The sequence below is a fragment of the Mus caroli genome, unplaced genomic scaffold, assembly GCF_978045245.1.
Source record: "Mus caroli unplaced genomic scaffold, Mus_caroli_1 scaffold_17, whole genome shotgun sequence".
Classification (NCBI taxonomy): Eukaryota; Metazoa; Chordata; class Mammalia; order Rodentia; family Muridae; genus Mus; species Mus caroli.
In genome coordinates, this window is record NW_028227272.1 from 52,742,235 (window position 1) to 52,761,495 (window position 19,261).

Sequence of the window (19,261 nt, forward strand, 5' to 3'; positions counted from 1 at the left end):
TGCCTATACATTTAATGTTAACACAATGTGCTAAAGCTTTGGGCATCCTTGCGACTGTGTTATAGTAAGTGCTGAAATGTAAATGGGTAGTATTAATGAGAGTTCGGTTTTCTTTTTTTTTTTTTTAAGAAAAAAAAATAGCTCTAGACATTTAAAAAGCACTTCAGAAACCTGATTTTCTAAAGTTTGCTACCAGAAGGACACTGTGGTTTGCCTTTGATGAATGAGTCCACGTAATGTAAAAATAAGGTGCAGGAGTAATGTATGCTAGGGCCTCACCTGTGCACCGAAGCTAAAAAGTTCCCTCTTCTCTCTCCACTACTTTATGCATGCATGCCTTGCTTGCATCAGGATCTCAGACCCTCCATAGGTGTGCATGCTAAGGACAGGGTAATGGCTTGGAATTATTCTACCCCTACCCTTGATTCTTGTAGCTACAGTGACCACTAGAGATTAAGCAAGAAAAAAGTCATGGCTAAAGATTAACAAAGTTCATGTCAGTTGAGTTGCTCGAAGGACAGGGAACAGGAAGAATATGGTTGGCACTGGGCATGGTTTCTACCCAGACCTCCTTAGACAGTGAGCCCTGAGGGAAGAGTGACTGGCTTCTGAGCTCTATGTACTTCCCTTCTCTTCCCTTCTGCCTCAGTTTCCTTCATTTAAAACGCCTGCCAGGGACTGTGTAGGAGTGGCTTCTGGCTGAAGTCAAGCAACATTCCTCTTAGATAATGTGCTCACATGAGCAAGGGAGAGCAGAGCACAGTCAGCCCTAAGATGTCTTACTCCATACCATCCTAGACTGTGCTTGGCTGGTGGAGCTAAGAGCCAGGACTGATACATCTTGTTTAAAACACCCCAGTATGCCTCTGTGGGCAAGGGAGCCATGGAAACTGAACAGGTGTCCCAGGAGTGAGAGATGGCAAGAATAAGCAGGAACTGCCCTCAAAATAACTGCCCTCAATCCTGGAACTCACATAGGTCCACAGGCGACTGACCCCCTCTGTGGCTTTAGAGGACAGAAGTTGTTTTAGATGATACTTGTTGATCCCATCCATTTCATGATAGCTGTGCCTTAGTAAGTTCCTTACTCAGTGAGAGGTGTCAGAGTCACTTCATTAAGCCCAGCCTGGCTGTGGGTCAGTCACAGTCACCTGTTCATCCAGTGTGTTGGGATGTCTGGAGGGCCCAGCAATGAGAATATATACGAGTTTCTGTTCCCAAAGCAATTCAACTTCAGGCAGTGGGGTCTCTCGAGATGGTTCAAGGCCACCGAGAGGAGTACTCCTACCATGAAAAAAGCTGATTCAAAGTGCTCTCCTCTTCTGGGGCTAATCTATGATGAGGATTTCAAGGTCTCTTACCTTTATAACTATAAATCTGCAAGGGCTGTGAAGCCTATCTATATCTAAATTAACTACATCTACATTAACAGTGTTCAATGGTGCCTCATTCAAGTTGATGCGCAGGCCCTAGGCAGACATGGAGCCCCTTGCGCCCCATTTCCTGCTCCTATTTTCTCCTCCACATGCCGGCAGGATGGCCCACAAGCATATCTACTACTCAGACAAGTACTTCGATGAGCACTACGAGTACCAGCATGTCATGTTACCCAGAGAACTCTCTAAACAAGTACCCAAGACTCATCTGATGTCGGAAGAGGAATGAAGGAGACTTGGTGTCCGACAGAGTCTAGGATGAGTTCATTACATGGTTTATGAGCCAGAACCGCATAGTCTTCTCTGTAGACGACCTCTTCCAAAAGAACAACAAAAATGAAGTACAGCTGGGATCATCTAACCTTTTTCAAATTTAATGTATGTGCATATATAAGGTAGTATTCAGTGAATACTTGAAAAAAAAATGTACAAACCTTTCATCCATACCTGTGCATGAGCTGTGTTCGTCACAGCAACAGAGCTCAGGTAAATGTAACCAACAGCAAGTAGATTATATTAAGTTGTTAAAGATAAATTTTCTTGTAGTTTTTTCTTAATATAAATGCCTGTTTTACTTTACCTGTTTAGTTAACTAAAGTTTATATACTGTATTTTAAAAAAATACAGTGTTCGCTGGAGATCATTTCACCTTTCCCCTCCATGTAAGGGAAGTCCCGCCCACGGCTGTAGAAGGTGGCAAGTGATGGAATATTGTGTTTGCCTTGCTGGACTGATGTCCATTTCTCTACTATTAAAACCCGGGGCTCTTCCACAGTTACTCTGTAGACAGCTGTGCACTGCTGCTCTGGTTCAGTTTTATGCAGAAGCAAGTCATTGCACTCAACCACCCTCATGCCTTTGCCTCACTTTCTCATTCTTGCTGTGTTCCCTCGGATGATAAGTCACAAAAATATGACTAGGTAGACAGATAGTTTCAGAGCCTGTATATAGCCACAAAGTAATATAATTGACAAATCCAGCAATATAATAGATTAGTCAGACTGGTATATATATGTGTGTGTATATATATATATATATATATATATAATTATATATATATGTGTGTGTGTATATATATATAATTATATATGTATATATAATTATATATATATATATATACACACATATATATACCAGTCTGACTAATCTATTATATATTTAATTATATTACATAATTAAAATGTGTAAGAAGTCCAGAAAACACACTACTGGAAAAATCATTTCCAAATATTATGATTTAGTGAGCTACATGGTTGATTTCCCTGCTCTGAAATGAGACATGTCTCCATACAATGTTAACTCAGAATTGTTTCCAAAGCAGACCATTGAATCCATATCTTGAAACAAGTTCAGAGGCTGAGGAGAGGGCTCAGGAGTAAAATGCCTGCAAATGAGAATGAGAAATTGAGTTTGGATCTGCAGAGACCAAGTGAAAATCAGTCATGATGGTGACTGCCTGTAACTAGAACACTGGATGAAGTCAGGTGGGTCCCTAGAGTTTGTTGGTCAATCAGCCTCACCCAGTTGATGCAAGTTGGGCTGGGTGAGAAACATGGAGCCAAAAACAGCAGAGAGCAATCAAGGAAGGCAATCAACATTGACCTCTGGTCTCTACATAGAGGTGTATACTAGTGGAAACCCATGCATACACCCACACAAATATACATACAACATGAAAGAAAAGGAGAGGGGAGGAAAGGGAGGAAGAGAAGGAATGGGAGGAGAAAGAAGGGGAGGGAGAGGAGGAAAGTAAAAGAATTGAGTACAAAGAAATACAGGTTAGAAGTCTACACTTGTCTCTGTTTGATTATGTGTGACTTGTTCTACCCAGCACAACTCAAAGTCTGTTTGAGTAGCAGACCAGAAAAATAATAGTCAACAAAGCAAGGGGCTAGGAGTGGATGATTCATAAACGTTAAGTGGACATACTTAAGTCTCAATTACATTTATTCATTGCTCCACAAAGTTAGAAGGAACCAATGGAAATACTCTTGACACACAGAAATCTTAAGCTCTTTAAGAGGCCACTTGCTCTTGTGGTTGATGGAAGGAATGAAGAGAGGGTGCAGAAGCACACAAATGTTAACTGAGCCCAGTTCACTGGCACAATCAACCAACCTACAACTCACTCAAATGGGGCCAAAAGGATTTAGCAATTGTATTTATTTATTTATAAGCTAGTAAGGACTTGTTTGAAATAATTTGAAATAATACCATGCATCCTATCAGATCACCACGGACTAAGGCTGGTCTTCAATAGGAATAAAAACAACAGAAATCCCACATACACATGGAAGCTGAACAAAGCTGAGCAATGGTAACTTGGTCAAGGAAGAAATAAAGAAATTAAAGACTTTTTAGAAATTAATGAAAATGAAGGCACAACATACCCATACTCATGGGATACAATGAAAGCAGTGCTAGGAGGAAAACTCAGTTCTCGGTGCCTCCAAAAAGAAACTGGAGAAAACATACACCAGCAGCTTAACAGCACACCTAAAAGCTCTAGACAAGAAGAAGCAAATACATCCAAGAGGAGTAGACTGCAGGAAATAATCAAACTCAGGGCTGAAATCAACCAAGGAGAAACAAAAAGAAATATAAAAAGAATCAACCAATCCAGGAGCTGGTTCTTTGAGAAAATCAACAAGATAGATTAAACCCTTAGCCAGACTAACCAGAGGGCACAGAGACAGTTTTCAAATGAATAAAATCAGAACTGAAAAGAGATACATAAAAACAGAAACCTATGAAATTCAAAATATCATCAGATCCTACTACAAAAGTCTATATTCAACAAAACTTGGAGATCTGGATGAAATGGACAATTTTCTAGACAGATACCAAATACCAAAGTTAAATCAGGATCAGATAAACCATCTAAACAGTCCCATAACCCCTAAAGAAATAGAAGCAATCATTAAAAGTCTCCATAATAAAAAAATCTCAGGACCAGATTGGTTCAGTGCAGAATTCTATCAGACCATCAAAGAAGACCTAATACCAATACTCTTCAAACTATTCCACAAAATAAAAAGAAAAGGAATACTATCCAATTCATTGTATGAAGCCACAGTTACACTGCGTATTCTCCCTTGGAGATGGAATGGTTTCTGTCTAATCAGGAACTTTTCACAGTTTCCTTTAATAGAGGACTTCATAAGAGATTTTTTTCTACTTCTATCATGTTTAATGCTCCAAATATATTTTTTAAACTGGTTGAGTGCATATTAGTTTTAGTTTCAGAAGATATCATACATATCTAAGTGGCATTTAACTATTATAAATTATTTTGATGACTTAAAAAATGCCAATACTGAATTGTATATTTTAAAATAAATTTTATTAGTTTAATAAAAAAATTAAAGAGAGAGAGAGAGAGAGAAAGAAAGAAAGAAAGAAAGAAAGAAAGAAAGAAAGAAAGAAAGAGATAAAGAAAATATAAGCAATAAAAGTCCCTAAAGCCCCATAACACACCAAAGCATTTTCAGCCTCAGTCATCCAGGCTCAGGATTCTTGGACAATCATTGCAAACTCTTTAGATCACATCCTGATAATATCATCCTCAGTGAGGTAACCCAGTCACAAAAGAACACACATTGTATGTACTCACTGATAAGTGGATATTAGAAGAAGAAGAAAAAAAAAAAAAAAAAAAAAGCTCTGAATACCCACAATACAATTCATAGACCATATGAAACCCAAGAAAGAAGACCAAAGTGTGGATGTTTCGGTTCTACTCAGAAGTGGGGAAGAGAATAATCACAGGAGGTAGAGTGAGGGAGGGTTATAGGAGGCAGAGAAGAGGAGGTGAGAAATGGGAGGGCAGGATCAGGCGAGGGAGGAGACAGGGAAGAAGAACAGAGGGTCAGAAATTTGAATGGTGGTGTAGTAGCCATGGGGGATGGGGAACTCGGCCATAGCCACCAGAAATCCCCAGATGCCAGGGACCCAAGAGGTTCCCAGGACCCAACAGGGATGACATTAGCCAAAATACCCAACAAAGGGGAGAAAGAATCTGTAGGGACTATATCCAGTAGACAGGCACTGCCCCCAGTTGAGGGATAGAGCGACCCACCCATCTCAAAAATATTAATCTAGAATTGCTCCTGCTAAAAGGAAATGCAGAGACAAAATGTGGAGCGGAAACTGAAGGAAAGGCCATCCAGAGACTGCCCCACCTACGGGACTGAGGACTCCAAACCCAGACATTATTGCTGATGCCAAGAAGTGCTTGCTGAGAGGTGCCTAGTATAGTGTCCCCTGAGAGGCTCTGCCAGAGCCTGACCAATACAGATGCATGCAGCGCAGGGACTCCAATGGAGGAGTTAGGGGAAGAACTGAAGGAGCTGAAGGGATTAGCAACCCCACAAAAAGAACAACAATATCAACCAACCAGATCCCCAACACTCCCAAGGACTAAACCACCAACTAAAGAGTACAGGTGGAGGGACCCATGGCTCCAGCTGTATAGCAGAGGATGCCCTTATCTGGCATCAATGGGAGGGAATCCCCTTGATCCTGTAGAGGCTTGCTGACCCGGTGTCGGGGAATGCTAAGGCACTGAGACAGGAGGGGATGGCAGGGAGCACCCTCATAGAAGCAGGTGGGGGGGGGGGTAGGGGGTTTAACTGGGAAGAGAGATAACATTTGGAATGTAAATAAATAAAATAGCCAATAAAATTTTTTAAAGAAGAAAGAAAAATATTTTTATATATCTTTTGCCATGTTTAAGCTTGCTTTTAATTGGAGCTTTTTTTCTTTTTTGGAAATGTAAGCATGAATTAAGATACATGAAGTGTCACTAATTGAAATACATACTTCATACCATGATTTGAATAAATGAGTCTTTAATTATCTTGTTGAATAATGTGTTCCTCCAGTGTAAACACATTTCAGAAATGGTCATTGCCACTGTGGACATGAACATTAGTATTCCTGCCCCAGAAGACGATTAGATTCTATTCAAATAAACTTCCTGGTTTACCTCTGAACTATCATTAGACAGGAGAACTCTTGAATCTTAGTGGCCTTCATAGAAATATCACAAGCAAGACAGCAAAAATTAAGCTGTCCTAAATCTGCCTGTCCCAGGGGTATTTTTGAAAATGTGTTGACTATTTTTTGAGAATTTCATATAGTGTTTTCTGAGCATATTTTCAGGAGAATACCATAGGGAGTTGGGCAGAAAAGCTTCGAGATTTTCCCATGTGTCTTGACTTTCTGTATTTCACTCAGCTAAGGGCTGAGAACTTTTTTCTTTGAAAGAACAATTCTTTGATTCTTAAGAAAATGAAAAGATGATTATTTCCCATGTGGTTGGTTAAGTAGAAACACTATCTGTGTGTACATGCTGTGTTTCAAAGAGAAAGAGAGAAAAGTGTGTGTGAGTGAGACAGACAGACAGACAGACACAGAGACAGAGATAAAGAGAGACAATGACATAGAGAGAGACAGAGAGATTTTAGTGCTGTGACTGCTAAAAGAGGCATAGGGTAATTTTCCCTTTCCATAAGATCACCAGTTCTTGGGTTGCAGAGGAAATATTGACAGAATCTGAAACATCACTGAGTGCTATCAACAGCTTCCTCAGATACCTCAAAGGCTGCTAGACTGCACTCGCGCCCACCAATCCTCCTTAGTGACCAACCATCTTAGAAAGAGCTGGAATTCACACTGCATTTTTACAAAGGAAAGGTCACAGGACGCTTGAGTTAAAGGAATCTTGAAAATATCTAACTCACAACTTCGTAGTTCAAGCCTTCAGTTTTAGGGATCAAGCGAATATGAAAACATGAAAGGTGTTCCTAAGCATATCATTAGAACATTGTTATTGTATTGTTGTTGTAAATGGGTATGTAGTGCAGAAAATAAATTGAAAAAGAAAAAGAAAAAAAAAAAAACCTCCTCTTACCCATTTCTGCTGTGATAGAAATTAAGGGTTTGATTTTGGAGTGTTGTTGTTGTTGTTGTTTTCCCCTATGTTTAGGTTGAAAAATTCTGCTGCAGTAGGCACTCCTTGTTATAAAAATTCCTGGTGGCACACACTAAATCTCAGCATTCAGGAGGCAGATACAAGCCAATCTCTATGGCATCAAGGCCAGACTGTCCACATACTGAGTTCCAGACCAACCAGGGCTACATAATGAGACCTTTTCTCACAAAAACCAAAAAAACCAACAAAAAACAAACAAACAAACAAACAAAAAAACAAAAACAAAAAAGTACATAAAAATGCTAGATACATGAATTACAGTAAAAAAAACAATAAATTCTGTTCTCTCCTTCTAACCTACATTTTCACTCCATATCTGTACTCGTTTTTTTTTTTTTTTTTTTGTCAAAATCCCTTTTGTCAGATATAATGATTTGGATCTGAAATGTTCTGCAAAAGCTGACGTGTTGAAGGCATCAGGTTCAGCGGTCTTCAGAAGTCAGGCCTGTTGGGATGTGGTTGGACCAGGAGGACTCTGGCATTCTCTGTAGATGAATCCATTATGCAAGTTCCACGTTCTCATAGCCCATTCAATATGCACTAATTAGTCAAGTGCTGATGAAGGCAGTGCTCTGGCTTCCAGCCACCTCTCAATAGTGCTGCCACATGGGACCAAGCTTTCAACAACAGGAGCCTTTGACAGAGCATTTAATATGTGAATCATAACAACATCTAACTTAAAGGGTACTTGGGACATCTTAGTAGTCCAACTGCCTCACAATGTAACTGAGCTAGAATGTTTTCAAGCCAAATCCCTAGTTACAGAACACAGCACTGTGATTGGTCCAGAATGATCAAATTATCACCTCTCCAATCAGCGTTCACATCATTAGCTTAACTTGACACCTAAAGCAAGAAAAGCTAAGGCAAGAACAGCTGATGAGAATGCCACTGCCCGCTAGGAAGAACAGGGCCTACCTATTAGAGTACACAGCATCATTGCAAGTCCATAGGACTTCACAGCTGGTGTTCTGCAATGAGTGTGTTTCATTACACTATGGTGAAGCTGCAGAGAAAGCACTTGCTGCAGTTCCAGACGACTGGAGTTCAGTTCCCAGCACCCACATAAGGCAGCTCATAACTGCCTGCAACTCAAGAGCTAGGGGATTTGAAGCCTCTGGTCTCTTTAAACAACTGTATTCACATGCACATAACCACATCTGTGCACACACACACACACACACACACACACACATACACACACGCCTATATGTAACTAAAAAATAATAATCTTAAAAATGCACCTTTAAAAGAAGCCATTGTCATTTAATGTGTTAATGTAAAGGGGTAATTAAGAAAAAATAATATTTTAATCCACTTTTCAAATTTCTGTATATACCCATAGCTCCACACACCTCCCATTATTAGTCAAATTTCTGCTGTAACTTGTGTCATCAAATACTGTTGTCCTGCAATGTATACCTATACTTAGTTCCTTCTCTAAACACAACAAATTCTCATGACACAAATAACCCAAAGTCTGAGGAAATTTTGTGCTGTGAAATTATACTACGTTTAACTTTTTCAAGTGAACAGTTTCAGATTATAGTTTCAAACAGGAGCAAGGATGGGTGGTTAAAAACAGGAAGTTCCATGAGTAAACTTGAAACCAGTGAAAATGCAGAAGACAATCAGGGAAATTCAGAAAAATCTGAAATTGTCCACAGATGTGACAGTTATAGACTGTTTCCTCTGTTTTCCCATGTGAGCCTGGACTGAAAACCTTGATTAGAACAGCCTACCAGACAGGCTGCAGATGAACAGACAGTGGCCACAAGCTGTCCTCACTTGCCAGCTAAAAGAATTTTTGTCATGGGGTGGTTTGAATTAAGAATTGTTAGTGTTGTTAAAGAGAAATTGGATAAGACCGTGAATTTCACAGAATTACTGAAAACCCAACCATACAAAGACTAAGCACGCCCAACATTTAATGAAAAGCACAATCCAAATGAGCCAAGTTCATGAAGTTTTCCTCAAAGGGTATTTCAGACACACGAACTGTCTTAGTTAGGATTTTACAGCTGTGAACAGACACCATGACCAAGGGAAGTCTTATAAAGGACAACATTTAATTGGGGCTGGCTTATAGGGTCAGAGGTTCAGTCCATTAGCATCAAAGCAAGAGCATGGCAACATCCAGGAAGGCATGATACAGGAGGAGCTGAGGACTCTACATCTTCATCTGAAAGCTTCTAGTGGAAATACTGACTTCCAGGCAGCTAGGGTGAGGGTTTTAAGCCCATGCCCACAGTGACATACCTATTCCAACATGGCCTCACCTCTTTATAGTGCCACTCCTTGGGCTAAGCATATACAAACTTACAAACTATCACGCTTAGGAAATACAGACAATATGTTATTGGCAAGTGGGGTTTTGAACTCTGGGAGAAGGAATGGAGACTAGAATGAATGACTTAGAGTAAGGAAAACTTTTGAATCAGAATTTCAAATTACTCATTTTCATAGTCCAAAAATCACACATGCTATTGGTGTGATTGAAGTTAATGAGGTTTTTTCCCCCAATCTTGAACTTCAATTAAGAGATCAATATCAACAATTTGATATTTCTTTGTCTCTGTTTGCTATGTTCATTGCAGTATGTTTGGTGATAAAATGGTGAGTGGGCACATTTTGCCTGAGTTACATGCTTGCGCTTAAATGTAAACACGCAAAGCCATAGGAGTGACAACTGTAGGCAGGCCATTGCAAAGCCTGAACGTCGGGTAACTTGTGTAAAACACATGGGGATCTCTGCTTCTCAGAGGCTGCCTTCCGACTTCCAAAGCACTCAGTAGTACAGTCAGTGTACTACTTCTCATTTAAAAAAAAAAAAAAAAACTCTTGATGAAATCAAATTTCTTTCAACCACGTAGATTATATATTGTCTTCAGCAACAGATGGGGGTGATTGGGGTTACGTTGCTGTTTTTCATCTTGAAGAATGTTTTAAAACTTGCATACTCTGCCCATCCAAAGACCATTAACTCCATCAAAATTCTCCGTGTGTGACTTGAGACGGTGAAGCAAATGGCCTCTGGAAGGGTAGAAAGAACAATTATGATGAAACCTGAGCTGAGCCAAACTCACTTGTCCCAGTGATGTTTAATGACCACCAACTTCAATGTCTGCTAAGATGCTTAATCCTGCTCTTAGACCCCATAATGGAGAATGTGACATCAAGCAGTTTTGTCATAGACCTGTATCTACTCACAGACCCCAAATCTTTTTTTTTATAATTAATGTCACAATTTATTCATATGAAACTTTGATTAAAAATAAGTACTTTTCCAATGCTACTTTGTTTCTATTCTTCATATATATATATATATATATATATATATATATATATTACATCTTTTCCTCAATTACATTTCCAATGCTATCCCAAAAGTCCCCCATACCCTCCCCCCCCCACTTCCCTACCCACCCATTCCCATTCAGACCCCAAATCTTAAACTCCTTCATGAACTTAGACTTTCTCTGCATCTGTCAAAGTAACTGCCCCTGCTCAACAGCAACAGGAACTCCAGGACTCCATCAGCCTGCTTGAGAAAAGCTGGGACAGGAAGGAGACGGGGCTCTGGTGACTTACTAACTTATACTTGGTCCCTTCAGGACCCTGTCCTTCCCTCTCTCTGCTGCATCTGATCCTTCTTAGAACGTTTCCTTTATTTTCAAATACAGGACAATTTGCCATCATATATTCTGCTGGGGATAGTGATCCTCATGCTATGTCAATGGTTAGAGCAGGCCTAGAGATAGAGACAGCTTCAAAAATGATCTCACTCTGTCAGCACAGTGATTCTTGATTCTACCCGTCTTAGAACACATACTTCTTTGCCTTCCCTGCCTTTCTAACCCAATCCAAATAATGCTGCATAGCCCAAACTACTTCTGCCTTCATCTGTGATCATTATTATTATTATTATTATCATTATTATTTCCCCTTCCTCCTCTCATAAACAATCATTCTGTTGCCTATGGGACTTTTTTTTAAAAGGTCTGCATATAGCCGGGCGTGGTGGCGCACGCCTTTAATCCCAGCACTTGGGAGGCAGAGGCAGGTGGATTTCTGAGTTCGAGGCCAGCCTGGTCTACAAAGTGAGTTCCAGGACAGCCAGAGCTATACAGAGAAACCCGGTCTCAAAAAAAAAAAAAAAAAAAAAAAAAGGTCTGCATACGAGATTTATTATTCTAACTGAACTCATGAGCACTGAGGCTATAATAAATTCACTAACTAAGAACAGACAGGAGAAAAATAGGCAAGTGTGGGTCATGAAACTAAAAAGATAACCAAGAGATAGAAAGCAGAGGTCCCAGGGGATGCCATAAGTCATGACCACGAAGGTTAATCGGGGAAGAAGGGTGCATGGATGCATCAGGGAGAAGAGGGAGGAGAAAGGAGGAGGGGAATCAAAACCACAAATTATTAATTAAAATACCATCGAGAAACTTAACGCTTTGTGTGCTCGTTTTAAAAATGAATAAATGAAAACAGAAAAAGATAGGAGATACGGGGCTAGAAATGCAGCTCAGTGGTAGAGTACTTGCCTACCACATATGAAGCACTTATTTTGCTCCAACTATCACGCTTTAAATAATATTCAGTTGATACATTATCAAATACTATCTCCAAAATCTTATGGTCTCTTGGAGTAAAAACTGGGCAGGTGTGAATAAGCACATAAATAACCACTGAAATTAGTTTTTAGTAAGAAAAGGAAGAGGGTACAAAGTTTGTATCCACACAGAGGAGAGTAAGTTCTCGAATTTGGATGATCGGGAGACACATCTTAGTAGAAACAGACTTCAAAGACTTTTTTTTTTTTTTAAGAATGAAACCCAAATGTCCAAGAGAGGAAGCAGAGCCGTGCTAGCAGTCCTTCTTCACACTGGAAGCAACGCAAACCTGAGCAGAAGAGGAAGCAGCTTGAGGAAGAAAGAGGAAAGACACAAGTGAGGGATACCCACATGTCGGCCACTGCATAAAACGCCTTGGAATGTCTAATTCCATGGATGAATAATAAAGGTGGAAATGAGAGCCACAACCTAGATAAAGGAAAGAATGAAGATGTGATATGCAGCTCTCGTCCAGTCCTCTCAACTAGCCATACAGGGAATGTCAGTTTCCTACTCTATACATAAGGATACCAAGACTCCACGAGCTTACATAACTTCAGGACAGAAGGGTTAATAGCAAATCCCTGATGCTAAAATAGAAACCCTGTGTTCTATGGACCACAAAGCCAACAGCACAGCAATTCCTTCTGCATGAGATGTGATGAAAGATTTTAAAATCACTTAAGACTTTAGAAGATGACTTGTTAATAGTGGCATCATTAATAAAATACATAGAAGCAACCATATAGACATTAACAATTCTCTTAGCTACTTTCTATAGCAGTTATTCTACTTCAAGAATTAAAACTGTTACTCTTGGGCTAGGAAAATGGTTTAGTGAGTACTGCCTCTTGCTGTATAAGCCTGAGGATCTGACGGCCTGGGTTCAAATCCCCAGAAATACATAAAAATCCAAGCATGACCACATATACCTGTAATCCCAAAACTGTGGGGCATATAACCAGAGACTCACTGGGGCTTACTGGCCACCAGCCCAGCTGTAGGTCAGACTCTGTCTCAAAGAAATAAGCTGGAGGGGGCTGAAGAGATGGCTCAGCAGTTAAGAGCACTGGCTGCTCTTCCAAAGGTCCTGAGTCCAATTCCCAGCTACCACATGGTGGCTCACAACCATCTGTAATGGAATCTGATGCCCTTATCTTGTGTGTCTGAAGACAGCAAGAGTGTACTCATACATAAAATAAATCTGGAAAGAAAGAAAGAAAGAAAGAAAGAAAGAAAGAAAGAAAGAAAGAAGGAAGGAAGGAAGGAAGGAAGGAAGGAAGGAAGGAAGGAAGGAAGGAAGGAAGGAAGGAAGGAAGGAAAGAAAGAAAGAAAGAAAGAAAGAAAGAAAGAAAGAAAGAAAGAAAGAAAGAAAGAAAGAAAGAAAGAAAGAAAGAAAGAAAGAAAGAAAGAAAGAGGCTGGAACTAGCACACACATCACCTTCTGTCCTCCACATATGGACAGGGATGCATGCAACCACACATACACGTGGGTACATCAAATTACGCACATACACCAAACACATAGATACAGACATTCGAAAGAAACAAGGAGAGAGAGACAGAGACAGAGACAGAGACAGACAGAGAGAGAGACAGAGACAGAAAGAGAGAGAGAGAGAGAGAGAGAGAGAATAAACTTATTCTCTGGGAATACACATTTCAGGGGCAAAGACATGGTGCAGCAGAATCTGTCGTGCTTTTTCATAAAACCAAAGTTTGAGTTTCAACCCCCACTTAGGGCAGCTCACAACTGCCTGGATCTCCAGTTCCAAGGAATCCTATGTCTCTGGCCTCCTCGGGTATCTATGCCTAGACAGACACATAATTAAAAGTAAAATCAATATTTAGAAGTAAAACTGCATATTTCTTTCTCAGACTGCATGATAATTCTACTTTAAGTGACAAAGACAGCCTTTAAGTTATCAGAAAAGGAAGCAGAAGCAGCTCTCTGGATTTTAAATTTCTGCATTCTTATGAGAGCTTCAGACAGTCATAACCTGTGCAGTTTACCTGCACAAATAAATCCTGATCTCAGTGCTTATCATCAAAGCCTGCCAAGGATGTAGCTAGCCTCACTCACTTAAAAATATTAGATGCTGTGGTTTTTAAATGTTTTCACATGATGAAACTCTTTGTGTGTACTCATTATGCTGGTACTGCATTACATAAGAACAGTAAATGCCACATTTAATCAAAACAACATATCATCTGTGGATTAGCAAGAGATTATTTTAAAATAAAATAGAGGACCTGGGAGATACCTCAGTGGCTAAAGCTCTTGCTGCACAACCATGAGTCTGTGTTCAGATCTCTCCAGGACCCATATAAAAGTCAGGCATGGCAATTCATGTCCCTATCAGTAGTGCTAGGGAAGATGGACAGGCAGAGAGAAGTGTCCCCCAGAGTGCACTGACTAGTTGAGTCCATCTGAAATGGGGAGTTTAAGGTACAATGAGAGACTCTGTCTCAAGAACTAAGGTGGAGAGTGCTAGAGGAAGATGCCCACCGTTAACCTCCACTCTCCCCACAATCACGTACACAAAGATACATGCCCACTCCACATTACATCACATACACACACTAAATCAATCAGATAATAAGACTGAAAACAGCTCTCAGAGACTTATTCCTGATGCTTCCTGCTCCCGCTTTTTATTGCTCACATTTATTGGTACTCTGGGTTGAAGGTGTGAGGTGAAGGGATGACTTCATTTGATCCTCATAACAGCCTCATGCTGAGGTATGAGTACCATCATCCTTCCCAGCCTGGAAATAAGCAAATCAGGACTGGGTCATGTGACTTCCCTTAGGGTCTCAGAGTAAGGGGGAAACCAGCATTGATCTGGCTTTGAATGAAAAGTTGTCTATCTAATCGCTAAGGGGAACAACTTAGTTGGATTTTGTTCAATACAGGACTTATTTTTGTTCTCTTTCTGGCCTGGTGCCTCGTCCTGACAGTCTTGGAAATCGGATATAAAACACCCTGAGAGTTGTCTGGAACATTTCATGTACGCGAAAATGTGAAAATAAGTTTAAAATATTAAAATATGTTTATAAAAGATTGATATTTGGAAATGAGGGTATGGCCTAGTATTAGAGTGCTTGCCTCGCATGTAGAAGGCCTTGGGTGTTTTTGCTCTGTTTTGTTTTCATTCTCCACCACAGTTTTATTTCTACTCCTCTTCCCTGTTCTCACTACTCATTGGTCTTGGGGACTATCCAAGTTTGAAGATGTAACTATTAATGTGAAATGACACAGTAAAATGGTCTTCGTAAAACAAGACTGTTTTCACGAGAGTGGAGGCGCCATAAAGATGAGCGTTCTCACCGGGCAGTGGTGGCGCATGCCTTTAATCCTAGCACTTGGGAGGCAGAGGCGGGCAGATTTCTGAGTTCGAGGCCAGCCTGGTCTACAGCGTGAGTTCCAGGACAGCCAGGGCTACACAGAGAAACCCTGTCTTGGGAAAACCAAAAAAAAAAAAAAAGATGAGCATTCTCTCCTCAGTGCCAACCCAGGAAGAACGTCATTCACACAGAGATGATAGTCAATGGCTCATTCACAGGCTGCTCTCTGAGTACATTCTAGTTGCTTCACCCAATTCTCAGACAAGGGAGGAGGATAGACAGGTGTGAATCGATGATAAAACAGTGTGGTGACATCAAAGCCTATCCTGTAAGGATGCGAGGTAAGACCGAAGCACAGGGTGTAAGGATGGCTGAGCAACAACTTGGTACAATATATGTATTTCAACCCGACTTCCCAATATGGGCTCATTTCCTTTTTGCATCAACACGAAGCCTCAAGTGAAACCACAGAGTGTATTTCATTTCAGAATGAAACTCATGACACAGCAAAGCGGTGAGTCATCCCGGGTCTGTGAAATTTCAATCCCAGTGGTGTAAAAACCAACTTGGGTCCTTTCCATCATTAAGCCGGTGGATGAATGGCCAGGCGTTTGCGTTTTAACCATCGTTCATCTTTGTTGAACTGTCAGTTGCACTGTAACTTTCCTGTGAACAAACAACTGACCTGGGATAAAAGGGAAAGAGAGTAGGGAAACTGCTCTCCTTACTGGTCTCGACCATGGAAGACAGTAGAGATTGGATCCCAAGTTTGCCATACTGACTAGCCTGGAAGCATAACCTACTTAACTGCATTGTTACATGAAAACTCTCTAAGAAAACAAAAGGCTATCATCTCCTCTTTCCTTGGAATGCAAAGTTAGATAAATAGGTCTGGGAACTCTTACAGTAATGAGTGCATGCGAGTCAGTAACACATTTCAGAATTCATGATGAGGTCACAAAAGTAGCTTCCTATGTTATATAGGTGGCAACGTCATAATTACTTGTCTGTTGCTCATCTTCCTCTTAGAGTGGGAAAAAAAAAAAAAAGAAAAAGAAAGCCTCAGTGGTTTCTCAGTAAGTGTGAACCAGAACCATAGCACAGTTCATTGGATGTCCTTACTAAACGGGCACAAAACTAAGGCCACAAAACCCAAGAGAAAACATGAAATCTGGCCCCAGGGGCAAAGAAACACATTTGTCTTTGTATCAACCTTCATCTCATTTTTGAAAGGCATCCTGGTGTGTCCCAGGGCACACTGAATCAGTGTCAACTTGTGTCTGTTCTCAACTCCAGCCTTTGCTGCCATAGTTACCTCTTCTCACGGCTGTGAGAACATGTGTTCCCACTCTGGCCTGCCAATGGCAGCGACTTACATAAACAATGCACAGAGGAGCCAGGAAGTCTAAAACCTTCACAGAGGCTTCAGACGGCAGGCAAACTGTGATGAGAAATTAGAAGACATTTAAGTAGATACTGGAAACTCCTGCGGAAGCATCAGCTGTGTGAAAAGGACGCTTAAGACCTCCTTATTCTCTAAAGCCAATACTACACACTGCTTAGACTTCATAACTAAAGTTGAGACTTTGGTTCTGTTCAAGTTCAAGGTCCTTCCTGGATACTTATCATCTAGAAAGCGAGACAGCAGGACCTCTTCTTCTCTCTATCCCTCTAACAACCCTACCAACTTTAGTGTAAACTTAGATAAAATTCTAGTCTTCTCTTTCTTCTTTCTTTCCTCCCTTATTTCTTGACTTTCTTCTCTATAGAGTCACATCTTATTCCAAGATGGGGCATGTAAACCCAAAGAATGGTGGGGGGAAATCTCATGCAACTCAAATTACCCTTGAAAGCCCCTGAAGTCTCCCCCTGAGCACAGTGTCTCCTCTGGATGATCTTATCAACACCTCTAATATGTCTTTAACTTTGTCTGTCTGTCTGTCTGTCTGTCTCTCTCTCTCTCTCTCTCTCATTTTTATTTTTTGAAATAAAGTCTCCTATGCCCATCCTGGCTTTAAACTCACTCTATGCAGCCAAGGATGCTTTAACCTCCTGGTCCTCCTCTCCTGCCTCGGCCTCCCAGGTGCAGGGATTACAGATATGAGCTTCCAAGCCTGGCTTAAGTGTTTTAATTTTTTAATTTCTGTATTAAGTGTCAACCATCTTTCCCTCACACATCTAATCCTTTAAAAAAAACATTTCACCAATTTATCGTTGGTCAGAAAAATTCTAAAAGCGTTCATGAAGGAGTTAGAGAAATGGTTCATCAGTTAAGAGCACTTACAGCTCTTGCAGAGGACCCAGGTTCTATTTCCAGCAGTTCTAGAGAATCCAATGCCTTTTTCTGACCCCCTTGGGTACCAAGCATGCATATGGTGTACCTACATACGTGCTGGCAAAACACAAATATCCATACAATTTTTAAACTAAAAATACTAATCATTCATACAATCTTCTCATAGGTTTTCACCTAAGAATTGACTTTTTCAGATTTAATAAGTCCTTTTCTGCTAGTTCAGATAAATAGGCACACCACTGATCACCTACACCTCCCGCCATCTTTCTATCATCCCTTCTGCATCCCTGACTCTGTCTCTGTCCCCATTTCTTTCCTTGTCCTTTTTTAATTCCACAAAGTTCAACTCAGCTTCATTAAAATTAGCATTTACTAAGAAGCATGTATAAAACCAGTTTCCCTTCATTCACAATAACTTTTTTCATTGCTCTCACTTACTCTTTCATGAACTCGGGCTTTCTGCACATGCTCAGTTGGCACCAGCTACAGCCCATCCTCGATTCCAGGTGTAGCCAGTCCACTTCCACAACAGACCAAGTCCCTGCTTCAAGGAATTTCCTTTCCAATGGAATGCATGGACACCGTGCTACACAATGAAGATTCACCACAAACAGACGTGCGTGTGCCCTCAGAGGCCATCATGGCTGAGACGTGGAGAACAAGGGGCAGGGAGCCAAGCAAGGGCAAAGGCACAGCAGCGGACTTTTTCTCGTTGTCAAAGAAGAAGATGGTGACGCTGAAGAAACAGAAAGGCCATGTTAGAAACAGAACTGACTGAACTCGCCCATTTTATGGTCAAGTATTCTTTCCTTACCAACGCTCAATTGATTCAGGGATTTCCCCCGTAAGAGCTGAAAGCTCTCCAGAACTGCTTAAGTGAGTGAAGTTCAGAGGCGGCCTTATTGAGTAATCTGCTTGGTGTACCCTACAAATAAACAGAATAAGGACTGCTGGTGAGTTTAGTCAAGGATTTGAGTACGTAGGTGAGACGGTATCAAAGAAGAGGAACTAGTTGCAGGCACTGGATGAAGACTAGAGTTCTGTTTTATAGCAACCACAGAGTTAAAAATGCTAAACTCCTGGTTAAACAGATATAACTCATTATTCTCATATACTTCCTGGACAATGGCCTCTAATACCTCAGTGGGAAAAAGCCAGGCTCAAGCATTGGCAAAGTTGGAATACAACTCCCATAAGGCTGCGTTTCCTTTTTTTTTTTTTTTTTTTTTTTGTTTTTGGAGACAGGGTTTCTCTGTATAGCCCTGGCTGTCCTGGAACTCACTTTGTAGACCAGGCTGGCTTTGAACTCAAAAGGCTGCCTGCCTCTGCCTCCCAAGTGCTGGGATTAAAGGTGTGCGCCACCAGTGCCCGGCTTAAGGCTGCCTTTCCTGAAGCCCACGCAGAAGTGAAATTTAAACTATCTCTGAGTACATTTCAAAAAGAACAGTAGATGTAGGGAGGGAGGAAATACTGTTTGGTTTTCATTCAAAATCAAATGAACAGGCCAGGGTTAAAGACACTGTTTCCCTAGACCCCAGCTTCTTAACCGTGGGTCCTAGTCCTCGTG

General features: G+C 40.8%; 1 pseudogene; it reads left to right on the plus strand.

The window, feature by feature from the left end:
- Positions 1-1,535: 1,535 nt before the first annotated feature.
- Positions 1,536-1,776, plus strand: LOC110311124 (cyclin-dependent kinases regulatory subunit 2 pseudogene; annotated as a pseudogene).
- The last annotated feature ends 17,485 nt before the right edge of the window (positions 1,777-19,261 follow it).